This window comes from Lipotes vexillifer, unplaced genomic scaffold (assembly GCF_000442215.2).
Source record: "Lipotes vexillifer unplaced genomic scaffold, Lipotes_vexillifer_v1.1 scaffold702, whole genome shotgun sequence".
Classification (NCBI taxonomy): Eukaryota; Metazoa; Chordata; class Mammalia; order Artiodactyla; family Lipotidae; genus Lipotes; species Lipotes vexillifer.
The window spans coordinates 19,672-34,843 of NW_006786634.1; positions in this window are offsets into that span (position 1 = coordinate 19,672).

Consider the following 15,172-nt stretch of genomic DNA (forward strand, 5'->3'; position numbering starts at 1 on the left):
AACACTTACCCGAAGCCTTACCCTAACCCGTGCCCTAATCCTATCACGTACTCTAAAACTAACCCATGCCCTAACACGTACGCTAACCCTAAACCGTTGTCGTACCCTAACCTGTACCCTAAACTGTCCCCGTTCCTTAACCCCAACCCTCACCCTTATCCGAAGCCTTACCCTAACCCGCGCCCTAATCCTAACCCGTAGGCTAACACGTATGCTAACCTAAACCGTTGTCATACCCTAACCAGTACCCTAAATGCTCCCCGTTCCCTAACCCTAACCCTAAGCCTTACCCTAACCCGTACCCTAATCCTAACCTGTACGCTAACACTAACCCGTGCCCTCACACACACGCTAAACCTAAACCGTTGTCATACCCTAACCCGTTGTCCTACCCTAACCTGTACCCTTAACCGTCCCCGTACGCTAAACCGTCCCAGTTCCCTCACCCTAACCCTAACCCTGTTACCCGAATCCTTACCCAAACCCGTGCCCTAATCCTATCACGTACTCTAAAACTAACCCATGCCCTAACATGTACGCTAACCCTAAGCCGTTGTCATAACCTAACCTGTACCCTAACCTGTCCCCGTTCCCTAACACTAAACCTAACCCTAACCCTAACCGGAACGAGAACCCTTATCAGAAGTCTTACCCAAACCCGTGCCCTAATCCTATCACGTACTCTAAAACTAACCCATGCCCTAACATGTACGCTAACCCTAAGCCGTTGTCATAACCTAACCTGTACCCTAACCTGTCCCCGTTCCCTAACACTAAACCTAACCCTAACCCTAACCGGAACGAGAACCCTTATCAGAAGTCTTACCCAAACCCGTGCCCTAATCCTATCACGTACTCTAAAACTAACCCATGCCCTAACATGTACGCTAACCCTAAGCCGTTGTCATAACCTAACCTGTACCCTAACCTGTCCCCGTTCCCTAACACTAAACCTAACCCTAACCCTAACCGGAACGAGAACCCTTATCAGAAGTCTTACCCAAACCCGTGCCCTAATCCTATCACGTACTCTAAAACTAACCCATGCCCTAACATGTACGCTAACCCTAAGCCGTTGTCATAACCTAACCTGTACCCTAACCTGTCCCCGTTCCCTAACACTAAACCTAACCCTAACCCTAACCGGAACGAGAACCCTTATCAGAAGTCTTACCCAAACCCGTGCCCTAATCCTAACCCATACCCCGTTCCCTAACCCTAACCCTAACCCTTACCCTTACCCGAAGCCTTACTCTAACCCGTGCCCTTATCTCAACCTGTACGCTAACACAAACCCATGCCCTAACATGTACGCTAACCCTAAACCGTTGTCATAACCTAACCTGTACCCTAACCCGTCCCCGTTATCTAACCCTAACCCTAACCATAACCCTAACCCTAACCCTTACCCGATGGCTTACCCTAACCCGTGCCCCAATCCTAACCCGTAAGCAAACACTACCGCGTGCCCTAACACATATGCTAACCCTAAACCGCTGCTGTACCCTACCCTGTACCCTAAACCATCCCTGTTCCCTAACCCTAACTCTAAACCTAACCCTAACCCTAACACTTACCCAAAGCCTTACCCTAACCCGTGCCCTAATCCTATCACGTACTCTAAAACTAACCCATGCCCTAACATGTACGCTAACGCTAAACCGTTGTCGTACCCTAACCTGTACCCTAAACTGTCCCCGTTCCCTAACACTAAACCTAACCCTAACCCTAACCCTAACCCTTACCCGAAGCCTTACCCTATCCCGTGTCCTAATCCTAACCCGTACACGAATAATAACCCGTGCCCTAACACGTACGCTAACCCTCAACCGTTCTTGCACCCTAACCTGTACCCTACACTGTCCCCGTTCCTTAACCCCAACCCTCAGCCTTATCCGAAGCCTTATGCTAAACCGCGCCCTAATCCTAACCCGTAGGCTAACATGTATGCTAACCTAAACCGTTGTCGTACCCTAACCAGTCCCCTAAATGCTCCCCGTTCCCTAAGCCTAACCCTAACCCTTACCCGAAGCCTTACCCTAACCCGTGCCCTAATCCTAACCTGTACGCTAACACTAACCCGTGCCCTAACACGTAAGCTAACCCTAAACAGTTTTCGTACCCTAACCTGTGCCCTAAACCGTCCCCGTTCCCTAACCCTAACCCTAACCCTAACCCTTACCCAAAGCTTTACCCTAACCCCTGCCCTAATCCTAACCCGTACGCTAACACTAACCTGTGCCCTAACACGTACGCTAACACTAAACCGCTGTCATACCCTAAACTGTACCCTAAACCGTACCCGTTTCCTTACTCTAAGCCTTACCCTAACCCTAACCCTTACCCGAAGCCTTTCCCTAACACATACCCTAATCCTAACCCATACCCTAACACGTACGCTAACCCTAACCCGCTGTTGTACCCTAACCTGTACCCTAAACCGTCCCCATTCCCTAACCCTATCCCTAAACCTAGTCCTTAACCGAAGCCTCACAGTAACCCGTGCCCTAATCCTAACCCATACCCTAACACGTACACTAACCCTCAACCGTTGTCGTACCCTAACCTGTACCCTAAACCATCCCCGTTCCCTAACCCTAACCCTAACCCTTACCCGAAGGCTTACCCTAACCCGTGCCCTAATCCTAACCCGTACGCTAACACTAACCCGTGCCCTAACACGTACGATAACCCTCAACCGTTATCGTACCCTAACCTGTACCCTAAACGGTCCCCAATTCGCAACCCTAACCCTATATCTAACCCTAAACCTAACCCTTACCCAAAGCCTGACCGTAACCCATGCCCTAATCCTAACCCATACGCTAACAGTAATCCGTGCCCTAACACATACGCTAACTCTCAACCGTTGTCGTAACCTAACCTGTACCCTAAACCGTCCCCAATCCCTAACCCTAACCCTAACTCTAACCCTAAACCTAACCCTAAACCTAACCCTTACCCAAAGCCTAACCCTAACCCGTGCCCTAATCCTAACCCATACGCTAACAGTAACCCGTTCCCTAACACGTACGCTAACCCTCAACCGTTGTCGTAACCTAACCTGTACCCTAAACCGTCCCCAATCCATAACCCTAACCCTAACTCTAAGCCTAAACCTAACCCTTACCCAAAGCCTGACCCTAACCCGTGCCCTAATCCTAACCCATACGCTAACACTAACGCGTGCCCTAACACGTACGACAGCCCTCAACCATTGTCGTAACCTAACCTGTACCCTAAACCGTCCCCAATCCCTAACCATAACCCTAACCGTAACCCTAAACCTAACTCATACCCAAAGCATTACCCTAAACCGGGCCGTAATCCTAACCCGTAGGATAACACGGACGCTAACCTAAACTGTTGTCGTACACTAACCAGTACGCTAAATCATCCCTATTCCCTAACCCTAACCCTAATCCTTACCCGAAGCCTTACCCTAACCCGTGCCCTAATTCTAACACGTACGCTAACACTAACCCGTGCCCTAACACGTACGCTAACCCTCAACCGTTGTCGTACCCTAACCTTTACCCTAAACCGTCCTACTTCCCAAACCCTAACCCTAACCCTTACCCGAAGCCTTACCCTAACTCGTGCCCTAATACTTACCTGTACGCTAACACTAACCCGTGCCCTAACACGTACGCTAACACTAAACCGTTGTCGGACCCTAACCTGTAGGCTAAGCCTTCCCCGTTCCCTAACCCTAAACATGACCCTAACCCTGACCCTTACCCGAAGCCAGACCCTAACCCGTGCCCTAATCCCAACCCGTATGCTAACACTAACCCATGCCCTAACACGTATGCTAACCCTCAACCGTTGTTATAGCCTAACTTGTACCGTAAACCGTACCCGTTCCCTCACCCTACCTCTAACCCTAAACCTAAACCTTACCCGAAGCCTTACCCTAACCCGTACCCCAATCCTACCTCGTACGCTAACACTAATCTGTGCCCTAACACGTACGCGAACCCTCAACCATTGTCGTAGCCTAATTTGTACCCTAAACCGTCCCCGTTCCCTAACCCTAACCCTAACCCTTACCCGAAGCCTTACCCTAACCGGTGCCCTAATCCTACCCCGTACGCTAACACTAACCAGTGCCCTACCACGTACGATAACCCTAAACCATTGTCGTACCCTAACCTGTACCCTAAACTGCCCCTGTTCCCTAACCCTAAACCTAATGCTAAGCCTAACCCTTACCCGAAGCCTTACCCTAACCCGTGTCCTAATCCTAACCCGTACGCTAACACTAACCTGTGCCCTAACACATACGCTAACCCTCAACCATTGTCGTACCTTAAGCTCTACCCTAAACTGTCCCCGTTCCCTAACCCTAACCCTAACCCATACCTGAAGCCTAACCCTAAACAGCACCGTAATCCTAACCTGTAGGCTAACACGTACGCTAACCTAAACTGTTGTCGTATCCTAACCAGTACCCTAAACCATCCCCGTTCCCTAACCCTAACCCTTACCCAAAGCCTTACCCTAACCTGTGCCCTAATCCTAACCCGTACGCTAACATTAACCCGTGCCCTAACACGTACGCTAACCCTAAACCATTGTCGTACCATAACCTGTACCCTAAATTGTCCCCGTTCCCTAACGCTAACCCTAAACGTAACCCTAACCCTTACCCGAAGCCTTACACTAACCCGTGCCCTAATCCTAACCCGTACGCTAACAGTAACCCATGCCCTAACACGTACGCTAACCCTCAACCATTGTCGAACCCTAACCTTTACCCTAACCCGTGAACGTTATCAACCCTAACCCTAACCCTAACCCTAAACCTTACCTGAAGCCTTACCCTACCCGTGCCCTAATTGTAACCGGTACGCTAACACTAAACCGTGCCCTAACACGTACGCTAACCCTCAACCATTGTCATAGCCTAATTTGTACCCTAAACCGTCCCCGTTCCCTAACCCTAACCCTAACCCTTACCCAAAGCCTTACCCTAACACCTGCCCTAATCCTAACCTGTACGCTAACACTAACCCGTGCCCTCACACGTACGCTAACCCTAAACCGTTGTCGCACCCTAACCCGTTGTTGTACCCTAACCTGTACCCTAAACCGTCCCCGTTCCCTAACCCTATCCCTAAACCTAATCCTTAACTGAAGCCGAACAGTAACCCGTGCCCTAATCCAAACACATACGCTAACACTAACCCGTGCCCTAACACGTACACTAACCCTAACCCGTTGTTGTACCCTAACCTGTACCCTAAACCGTCCCTGTTCCCTAACCCTAACCCTAACCCTTACCCGAAGGCTTACCCTAACCCGTGCCCTAATCCTAACCCGTACGCTAACACTAACCCATGCCCTAATACGTACGTTAACCCTAAACCGTTGTCATTCCATAACCTGTACCCTAAAGCGTTCCCGTTCCCGTTCCCTATCCCTAACCCTAACCCTTACCCGAAGCCTTACCTTAACCCGTGCCCTAATCCTAACCCAAACGTTAACACTAACCCATGCCCTAATACGTACGTTAACCCTAACCCGTTGTCATACCCTAACCTGTACCCTACACCGTCCCCGTTCCCTAACCCTAACCCTAACCCTAATTGTATTCTTAACCATTACCGTTAACCTTACCCTAAACCGTGGCCTAATCCAAATCTGTACAGTTACACTAACAAGTGCCCTAACACGTACGCTAACCCTCAACCGTTGTCGTACCCTAACCTGTACCCTACACCGTCCCCGTTCCCTAACCCTAACCCTAACCCTAATTGTATTCTTAACCATTACCGTTAACCTTACCCTAAACCGTGGCCTAATCCAAATCTGTACAGTTACACTAACAAGTGCCCTAACACGTACGCTAACCCTCAACCGTTGTCGTACCCTAACCTGTACCCTACACCGTCCCCGTTCCCTAACCCTAACCCTAACCCTAATTGTATTCTTAACCATTACCGTTAACCTTACCCTAAACCGTGGCCTAATCCAAATCTGTACAGTTACACTAACAAGTGCCCTAACACGTACGCTAACCCTAAACCGTTGTCATACCCTAACCTGTACCCTAAACTGTCCCCGTTCCCTGACCCTAAACCTAACCCTAACCCTAACCCTTACCCGAAGCCTTACCCTATCCCGTGTCCTAATCCTAACCCGTACACGAACAATAATCCGTGCCCTAACACGTACGCTAACCCTCAACCGTTGTTGTACCCTAACCTGTACCCTAAACTGTCCCCGTTCCTTAACCCTAACCCTAACCTTAACCCTTACCCGATGCCTTACCCTCACCCGTTCCCTAATCCTAACACGTACGCTAACACTAACCTGTGCCCTAACCCGTACGCTAACTCTAAAGCATTGTCGTACCCTCAACTGTACCCTAAACCGTCCCCGTTTCCTAACCCTAACCCTAACCCTAACACTTACCCGAATCCTTACCCACCTGTGTCCTAATCCTAATCTGTAGGCTAAGATTAACCCGTGCCCTAACACGTACGCTAACCCAAACCGATGTCATACGCTAATCTGTACCCTAAACCATCTCCGTTACCTAACCCTACACCTAACTCTAACCCTTACACTAACTCTTACCCTTAGCCTTACTCTAAACTGTGCCCTAAACCTATCCCGTATGCTCACACTAACCCATCCCCTAACAGGTATGCTAAACCTAAACCGTTGTCCTACCCTAACCTGTACCCTAAACCGTCCCTGTTCCCTAACCCTAACCCTAAACCTAACCGTAAACCTAACGCTTACCCTTAGCCTTACCCTAAACCGTGCCCTAATCCTAACCCGTACGCTAACACTAAACCATGCCCTAACATGAACGTTAACCCAGCCGCTGTTGTACCCTAACCTGTACCCTAAACCATCCCTGTTCCCTAACCCTAACCCTAAACCTAACCCTAACCCTAACACTTACCCAAAGCCTTACCCTAACCCGTGCCCTAATCCTACCCTGTACGCTAACACTAACCCGTGCCCTAACACGTACGCTAACTCTCAACCGTTGTCATACCCTAACCTGTACCATAAACCGTCCCCGTTCCCTAACCCTACCCCTAACCCGAAGCCTTACCCTAACCCGTGCCCTAATCCTACCCTGTACGCTAACACTAACCCGTGCCCTAACACGTACGCTAACTCTCAACCGTTGTCATACCCTAACCTGTACCATAAACCGTCCCCGTTCCCTAACCCTACCCCTAACCCGAAGCCTTACCCTAACCCGTGCCCTAATCCTACCCTGTACGCTAACACTAACCCGTGCCCTAACACGTACGCTAACTCTCAACCGTTGTCATACCCTAACCTGTACCATAAACCGTCCCCGTTCCCTAACCCTACCCCTAACCCGAAGCCTTACCCTAACCCGTGCCCTAATCCTAACCTGTACGCTAACACTAACCCGTGCCCTAACACGTACGCTAACCATAAACAGTTTTTGTACCCTAACCTGCGCCCTAAACCGTCCCCGTTCCCTAACCCTAACCCTAACCCTTACCCGAAGCTTTACCCTAACCCTATCCCATTTGCTATTTCTAACCCGTCCTCTAAAACTAACCCAAGCCCTAACACGTACGCCAAACCTAAACCACGCTAACACTAACCCGTGCCCTAACACGTACGCTAACACTAAACCGCTGTCATACCCTAAACTGTACCCTAAACCGTACCCGTTTCCTTACTCTAAGCCTTACCCTAACCCTAACCCTTACCCGAAGCCTTTGCCTAACACATACCCTAATCCTAACCCATACCCTAACACGTACGCTAACCCTAACCCACTGTTGTACCCTAACCTGTACCCTAAACCATACCCGTTCCCTAACCCCCACCCTAACCCTAACCCTAACGCTCGCCCTAATCCTTACCTTAACCCGTAGCATAATTGTAACCCGTACACTAACACTAACCCGTACCCTAACAAGTACGCTAACACTAAACCGCTGTCATACCCTAAACTGTACCCTAAACCGTACCCTAACCCTAACCCTAACCTTTACCCTAACCCATACCCTAATCCTGACATGTAAACTAACATGAACCACGCTGTGCTCCACAACAGGTGAGGCCACGATAGTGAGAGGCCCCCGCACCGCAATGAACAGTGGCTCCCACTTGCCACAACTAGAGAAATCCCTCGCACAGAAATGTAGACCCAACACAGCAAAAATAAATAAGTAAATAAACTCCTACCCCCAACATCTAAAAAAAAAAAAGGCCAACCAAGTACTGATCAACTTAAATGTACTTAGACTTATCACTGTAAAGTTTATTTGCATCGTATCCTTATGATTTCCAGAAACAAATGGATTTTTTAAATGTTCTTCAAAAGACCCAGAATCAAATTCGTGTCAGACTTCTCATAAGAAATATGCAATTCTTGCAGACAACAGTGTTTGAGGGAAATGACTTTCAACCAAGAGACGTATACCTCGCAAAACCACCAATCTACTTGCAGAAGGACAAATTATATACAATCTTAGCATGCAAAGATTTAGACAATTACCTCCCTCCCTCAACTTCATAAGAAGTTACCTGAGGATGCATTCTAATAAGTGAGACAAAATAAGAAAGAAGAATACTAGCGATTTGGGAAATGGTACATCAACACCCAGGACAAGAGTGAATGAAAGACCCAGGACTGCAGCTTCAGAGCAGATCTTGAAAGCAACCAGTCCATATTGGAGCACGATGATGTAAAACTGCAGGAGAAAATCCTCTGGATAATAAAGTGGAGACCATACTACAGTTACTATGAGTGAGAGGCCAGAAATACCAAGAATGGGGAAAAGGCAAAAAAATGCAAGGAAAAAAAAAGACTACTTGAATTTCAAGAAACAAAATCTGTGCAAGAAATGTATGGTACATCAGTCATTGTATGAAGCAAAACACCAGTGTAGAATTGAAAGTCAGTGGCAGTCAAGTGGAATGTACAGGCAGTAAACAAACTAAGCATGAACTGGGGAAAAGTTGTGCTTAAATGGGAAAAATAGAAATTATAAGAAATATTTAAAAAGATAAATACACAGTTAAGGGCTTCCCTGGTGGCGCAGTGGTTGAGAGTCCACCTGCCAATGCAGGGGACATGGGTTCGTGCCCCGTCCCGAGAAGATCCCACATGGCGCGGAGCAGCTGGGCCCGTGAGCCATGGTCGCTGAGCCTGCACGTCCGCAGCCTGTGCTCCACAACGGGAGAGGCCACAACGGTGAGAGGCCCGCATAACGAAAAAAAAAAGAAATACATAGTTAAAATATGAAGCTACCCAAAATTATATCATTATTTTAAGCCATTGGCTGGGTGTGAAAAGAGACTTATTTTTTGAATATGATACTGAGTACTCTCCCTTGGATATCCAAAAGTAATGGGTGGCATCTACAGTAGAAATGTAGATGGGAATTATAATAATAGCTCATTAAATAGCTTTGTAGCAAATAATAAATCATCATGACAATTTAAACATTGTTTATGATTTCAACTTTTAAAATCAACCTATATACAAAGCGTGAAAGGTGTAATTATGTGTGTAAGAAATAAAAATATTATAAATTTTGGTAAGGTAAAAGTAAAAAGGAAAGAATTTAGGAGTTTGTTGCAAAGGGGGATGTTAAATGGAAGAAAGGGTAAGGATATTAATAGCATCATCTTAACATTGTAGAGAGTCAAGAATTATGGCTATAAGTAAAGGAACAAATGGAGGCTTAAATACAATATTTAATGGATTATTTAAAGTGAGTTAAAGTAATATTTGGGGAAACAGAAGATACAATGATAATAGGAGATACAGAGTGAAGCAAGTCAGAAAGAAAAAAAAATACCGTATGCTAACACATATATATGGAATCTAAAAAAAAAAAATGGTCATGAAGAACATAGGGGCAAGATGGGAATAAAAACGCAGACCTACTAGAGAATGGACTTGAGGACACGGGGAGGGGAATGGATAAGCTGGGACAAAGTGAAAGAGTGGCATGGACATATATACACTACCAAATGTAAAACAGATAGCTAGTGGCAAGCAGCCGCATAGCACAGGGAGATCAGCTCAGTGCTTTGTGACCAGCTAGAAGGGTGGGATAGGGAGGATGGGAGGGAGGGAGATGCAAGAGGAAAGAGATATGGGGATATATGTATATATATAACTGATTCACTTTGTTATAAAGCAGAAATTAACACACCATTGTAAAGCAATTATATGCCAATAAAAATGTTTTTAAAAAGGCAGATATATTTACTTCCATGATAATGCACATATGTAAATATGTGAGAAATGAGTCTAAAATTAAAATGAAAAGCTTTCATGTGTTCTTTCTTCATATGTATTTCACAGTCATTTTTTTGTTGCCCCTCTCCTTTCTTCCTTTTACATTTCATGTAGTTACGTTTTCTCGGTGCCTTATTTCTTATTTAAATTTGAGGCACCTGGTCTCATATTTGTGACTTTTTCTTTCAATTTTTTAAAAGTAATTGTATTACACGATATTTTACATATATACACACAATACAGATACATATATATGTATGTATGCTTAGGAAACCACCACTTAACCTAAGAACTAGAATATTACCAACATTGCTGAAATTATCCGTGTGCCTCTCTAATTTCATCCTCCGTTCTTCTCCTTCCCACATCTAGTCAGAAACACTATCCTGTGTTTTTAATAATTATCTACTTTCATTTATTAAAATATAATTTACCATATTTGTATATGACCAAAACATATAGATTGTTCTGTTGTTCTGAATTTATATAAATGGAATCATGTTGTACACATAATTAGACACAGATTTTTCACTCAATATCATGTATATAAGATTGACCCATGTAACTACCCATGCGTTTCTGGTTCATTCATTTTCACCAGTATGTAACATTTCACTTTGTGAATAAATCCAATTTTATATTTCCACTTTTTTCAAAAAAAAATGAAAATGGGAGAAAAGGAACTGATATAACAGAATTAAATTCCATTCTATCACAGAAAGAAGTCAGTATATAATGTCTAAAATTGATAACAGAAACAGACTCACAGATAACAGAGAACAAATTAGTGCTTTCCAGAGGGAAGAGGAGTGGGGGGAGGGGCAAAATAAGTGAAGGGGATTAAGAGGTACAAACTGCTAGGTACAAAATAAATAATTTACTAGGATGTAATGTACACAGGACACAGAGTATAGTCAATATTTTATAATAAATTTGTATGGAGTATAATCTATAAAATATTGAATTACTGTGTTATACACCTGAAACTAATATTGTAAGGCAATTATACTTCAACTTAAAAAAGATAATCAGAATAAGACTATAGTATGTTATTTATCAATAAGGATAGTACCAACAAAAGGGCTTTCTTTTTAAAAAAAACTTTAAAAATGAAGTGAAAGTGCTAAAAAAGAAGAAGAAAAAATGTTAATACTCATTAAATCGCAATGATAAATATACAGATTTACTATCCTCTGTATTCCTCTAGAATTACACACACACACACACACACACACACACACACACACACACACACAGAGGTTGTGGAATCAAAAAGACTCAGTCAAACCCATAGAACTCCCAGAACTAACTAGCTGTGTGACTTAGGATATCTTCACTTCTCTGAACATCCTGATTTGAAAGGTGGGTAATACTATCTATGACATATAGCACTGTTGTGAGAATTAAATGAGACTGAATATTTAAAAGGCTCAATATAGTTTCTGGCAGCAGAAATCTAAATTAACGACAGCTTCCTTCCAAAGTCCCTTCCCCTGGTGTTGATAATATAAAACTAGAACCTGAAGTCTACTCATTTATATTAACCCCAAAAGCAGAATTTCAGAAGACAATAAAAAGAGTCTCAAAATTTGTTTATTATCTAGGCTTTATAAAACACAGCCGAGGCAAGCTAAGCATGGACCATCCTGATATAAATTTGTGAAATAACTAAGACAATCATTCAAGGAGCCCTTCATCAAAAAAGTACAAACAATTAGCCCCTGCCTACCAGTGATGTCATAAATGTTTCTGTAATAACCCTTGTTAGCTATTTTTAAAACTCCATGATTGGGCTTCCCTGGTGCCGCAGTGGTTGAGAGTTCGTCTGCCGATGCAGGGCATGCGGGTTTGTGCCCCGGTCCGGGAAGATCCCACATGCCGCGGAGCGGCTGGGCCCGTAAGCCATGGCCGCTGGGCCTGCGTGTCCGGAGTCTGTGCTCCGCAACGGGAGAGGCCACAACAGTGAGAGGCCCGCGTACCGCAAAAATAAAAAAAAAAAAACAAAAAACAAAAAACAAAATAATCCATGATTGTACATAGCATATGTGCCTATATAAAGTAATTAATAAATTTCTACTAGACACCTACTAAACGCTGAGAACTACAAAATAGTGTCCTCCAGGTTCTTATGATATGGTGGAATATATACAAAAAGGTGCATACCACACCGTTCCTGTTAAGTTCCAAATGACCATCTTCAGCCTTAGACTTGTCCTATTGAATTATAATTAAGATCTCCACTGTTAACAAATACAGCCAGATGTTACAATGGAAATATCACTAGGATTGATGTCAAGAAACCTGGTTTATAAGCCAACTCTTTGGGTGACTATGTTACATCATCACTTAATCTCTCTGAAATTCAAGTTGTTCACTAGTAGTATACCATGTAGCCCGACTACCTCAGGTGCTATTGTGAATATTAAAATGAGTTGACACATGAGAAACTGCTCTTGAAGAAAACAGACTCCAGCTGGGAAGCTGCTCCCAGCTGTGTCCAAAACAGTTGCTAAATGTTCATCGATTTCCCCAGAGCAGATCCTCCAGTTTTCCTGTTCTTATTTCACAAACTGATTTTAACCTTTTCTCTTTCTTTAACCTTCTTTTCTCTTTTAGCCACCTCTCCTCCTGCAGTTACAAAACACAAGATCAAATCAGCAGCATTGCCTTTCTTTCCATGGGACAGAATTATCTTTACTTATGTGTGTAAATGCCTGAGGCCAGAAATATAGCCTAGGACTCCTGTCTCCCAGCCCATTACCCTTGTAATGTCATACTGCATCTCTCTCTGCTCACAAAGACTAGAGAAGGGGAAAAAAGGCACCTCCAAGTAGAAATTTAATACCCTACTACCCAGCATTACCACAGCACCTCTACTCACCCACGTGTCAAGAGGTCAAAATTATCTTAATTCCATATTTTGATGATAGTGGTTTATCAAATAATCAACTTTTCCCTATTCTTTTCCCTTTCCTCTATATTCTAATGTCTAATGTCATTGTTTAAGTCTGAAAATATTTATGATATATCAGTAAATATAAAGCAGTTGTATCATTGGTCTGGCGTGGTTACTTTACATGAAGAATTATTTCCTTTAGGCTAAATGCACATGCTGGTACTACAATGAAACTTTGCAAACTTGAAATTATCAAGACCACATTGTCGTCTTAAGCTCTTTAGAACTGATGCCTTCCAAATCCAGAGAGTTAGGCTGAACTTTGCATAGATGATCTTATTGGTACAAGCTCTTACAGCCTCATATAACTTCACATCTTTGTTTCTAGGCAACCAAAAAGTCAGAAATATGACAACCTCATATTTGTAATGTAGAATCATGCTGGCTTCAAGATCATTTATTGTAATATTTCAGTACTTTATTTAAGCTTATAGGCTTAAATTAGGCCCTGGTTGATTTTAAAAAGTAAAGAACTATAGTTTACTTCCCTTTCAACCAACATTTATAGGATTCCAACTATATGTCCAGTACCATTTAAGGAAGAAAATTAAGTCAAGGTCCCTTCCCTAAAAGATCTCACAGTTTAATGGGGAACTCTAAAATACATATAAATATCTAAATCAGACAGTTATAATAAGTGTTATACAGTAGGGATTTCCACACTTGCTAATTTCTTCATTTATTTATTGTAATTATTGGGAACCTCCTGCTATATGCCAGAGACTGTATTAAGTATAGGGACCCAAACATAAATGCTGTATTGTATCTACCTTCCAAGCTTACAAGGAAGGAAGGAAGTTGGCAATAAGAAACTGATTTTACATCACCAGATGATAAGTACTGTATTAGATGTTCAGATAAAATATATGGCAACACATAAGAGATATATTTAGGCCTTGTCCCTCTGCACACATACTCTTTTGTCATCCTTGTAATCTACTTACTCTAGAGGACTAAGCTCAATTCTCAACTTCTCTGACGCCACTCTGACGCCTACATACCGCAGGAAAATTAGCTTGCTCTATGCCCCATACACCTACCTAATGCTTAACAGTTAGGATATCTGGAACTTTTTTTTAAGGAATGGCTTTGCAGTGAGAATACTAATGCTCTACTGTATCATTTAATTTGGTATACCATGCTCTACTGTATCATTTAATTTGGAGACCTATGCCTTTCTCCTTAAAGAACCAAGAAATTTTGGCTACTTACCATATATGGACTCTGATATTTAATAGTCATTACATTCAATTCTTTACAATGTCTAAACTACATAAATTATATCTGACACAAGTACAGCTTATTTCCAATTTAGACTCTTAGTTTAGCAAGTTAATACACCCAGTTCAAAGGCTGGAGCATGGTGCCTGGTAAGATCCTAAATGAACATCAAGTACTTAGGAGGTTAACACTAAATGTTTGGTTTTTTCCAGTTCTCTGAATTTAAAGAGAGAACCCTCTTCATGCTATCATACTACACATCTGTCAGGCTTACTGACTCACAGGAACTTCACATTCTTCCCATAAATTAGATTGTTAACTGCCCTAAAATATCTGCTTATTGAGAAGTGACATTAAGCATCAGTTGCCTATAGAAATATTAGTCCTAGAGCAATATCCCTCTCACCAACTCTCTCTTTGCTAAGTATTTTTTAAGGGTTCTATTTCTAGTTCTCTTTCTTTTGTTCCTCTTTTTCTCTTCAGTAGCCTAGCTTTATTACCTTTAGATGTTTCAGTGCATGCAGTCTCAAAATTATATTAAATTACCAAATGTATAGCAGAGTTGTTGCAGATCAAAGTATTTACTTAAAATATTCAGAAGCAGTTTCCCCTCTCTTAGAAAGTCAATTTAGTTGCTCTTCAAGACCCATTTATATCACAGAGTGAAACACACCCACACACACATGCACTTTCTGAGCTGAGAATTTTATATACAAAACAAAAACAGCAGG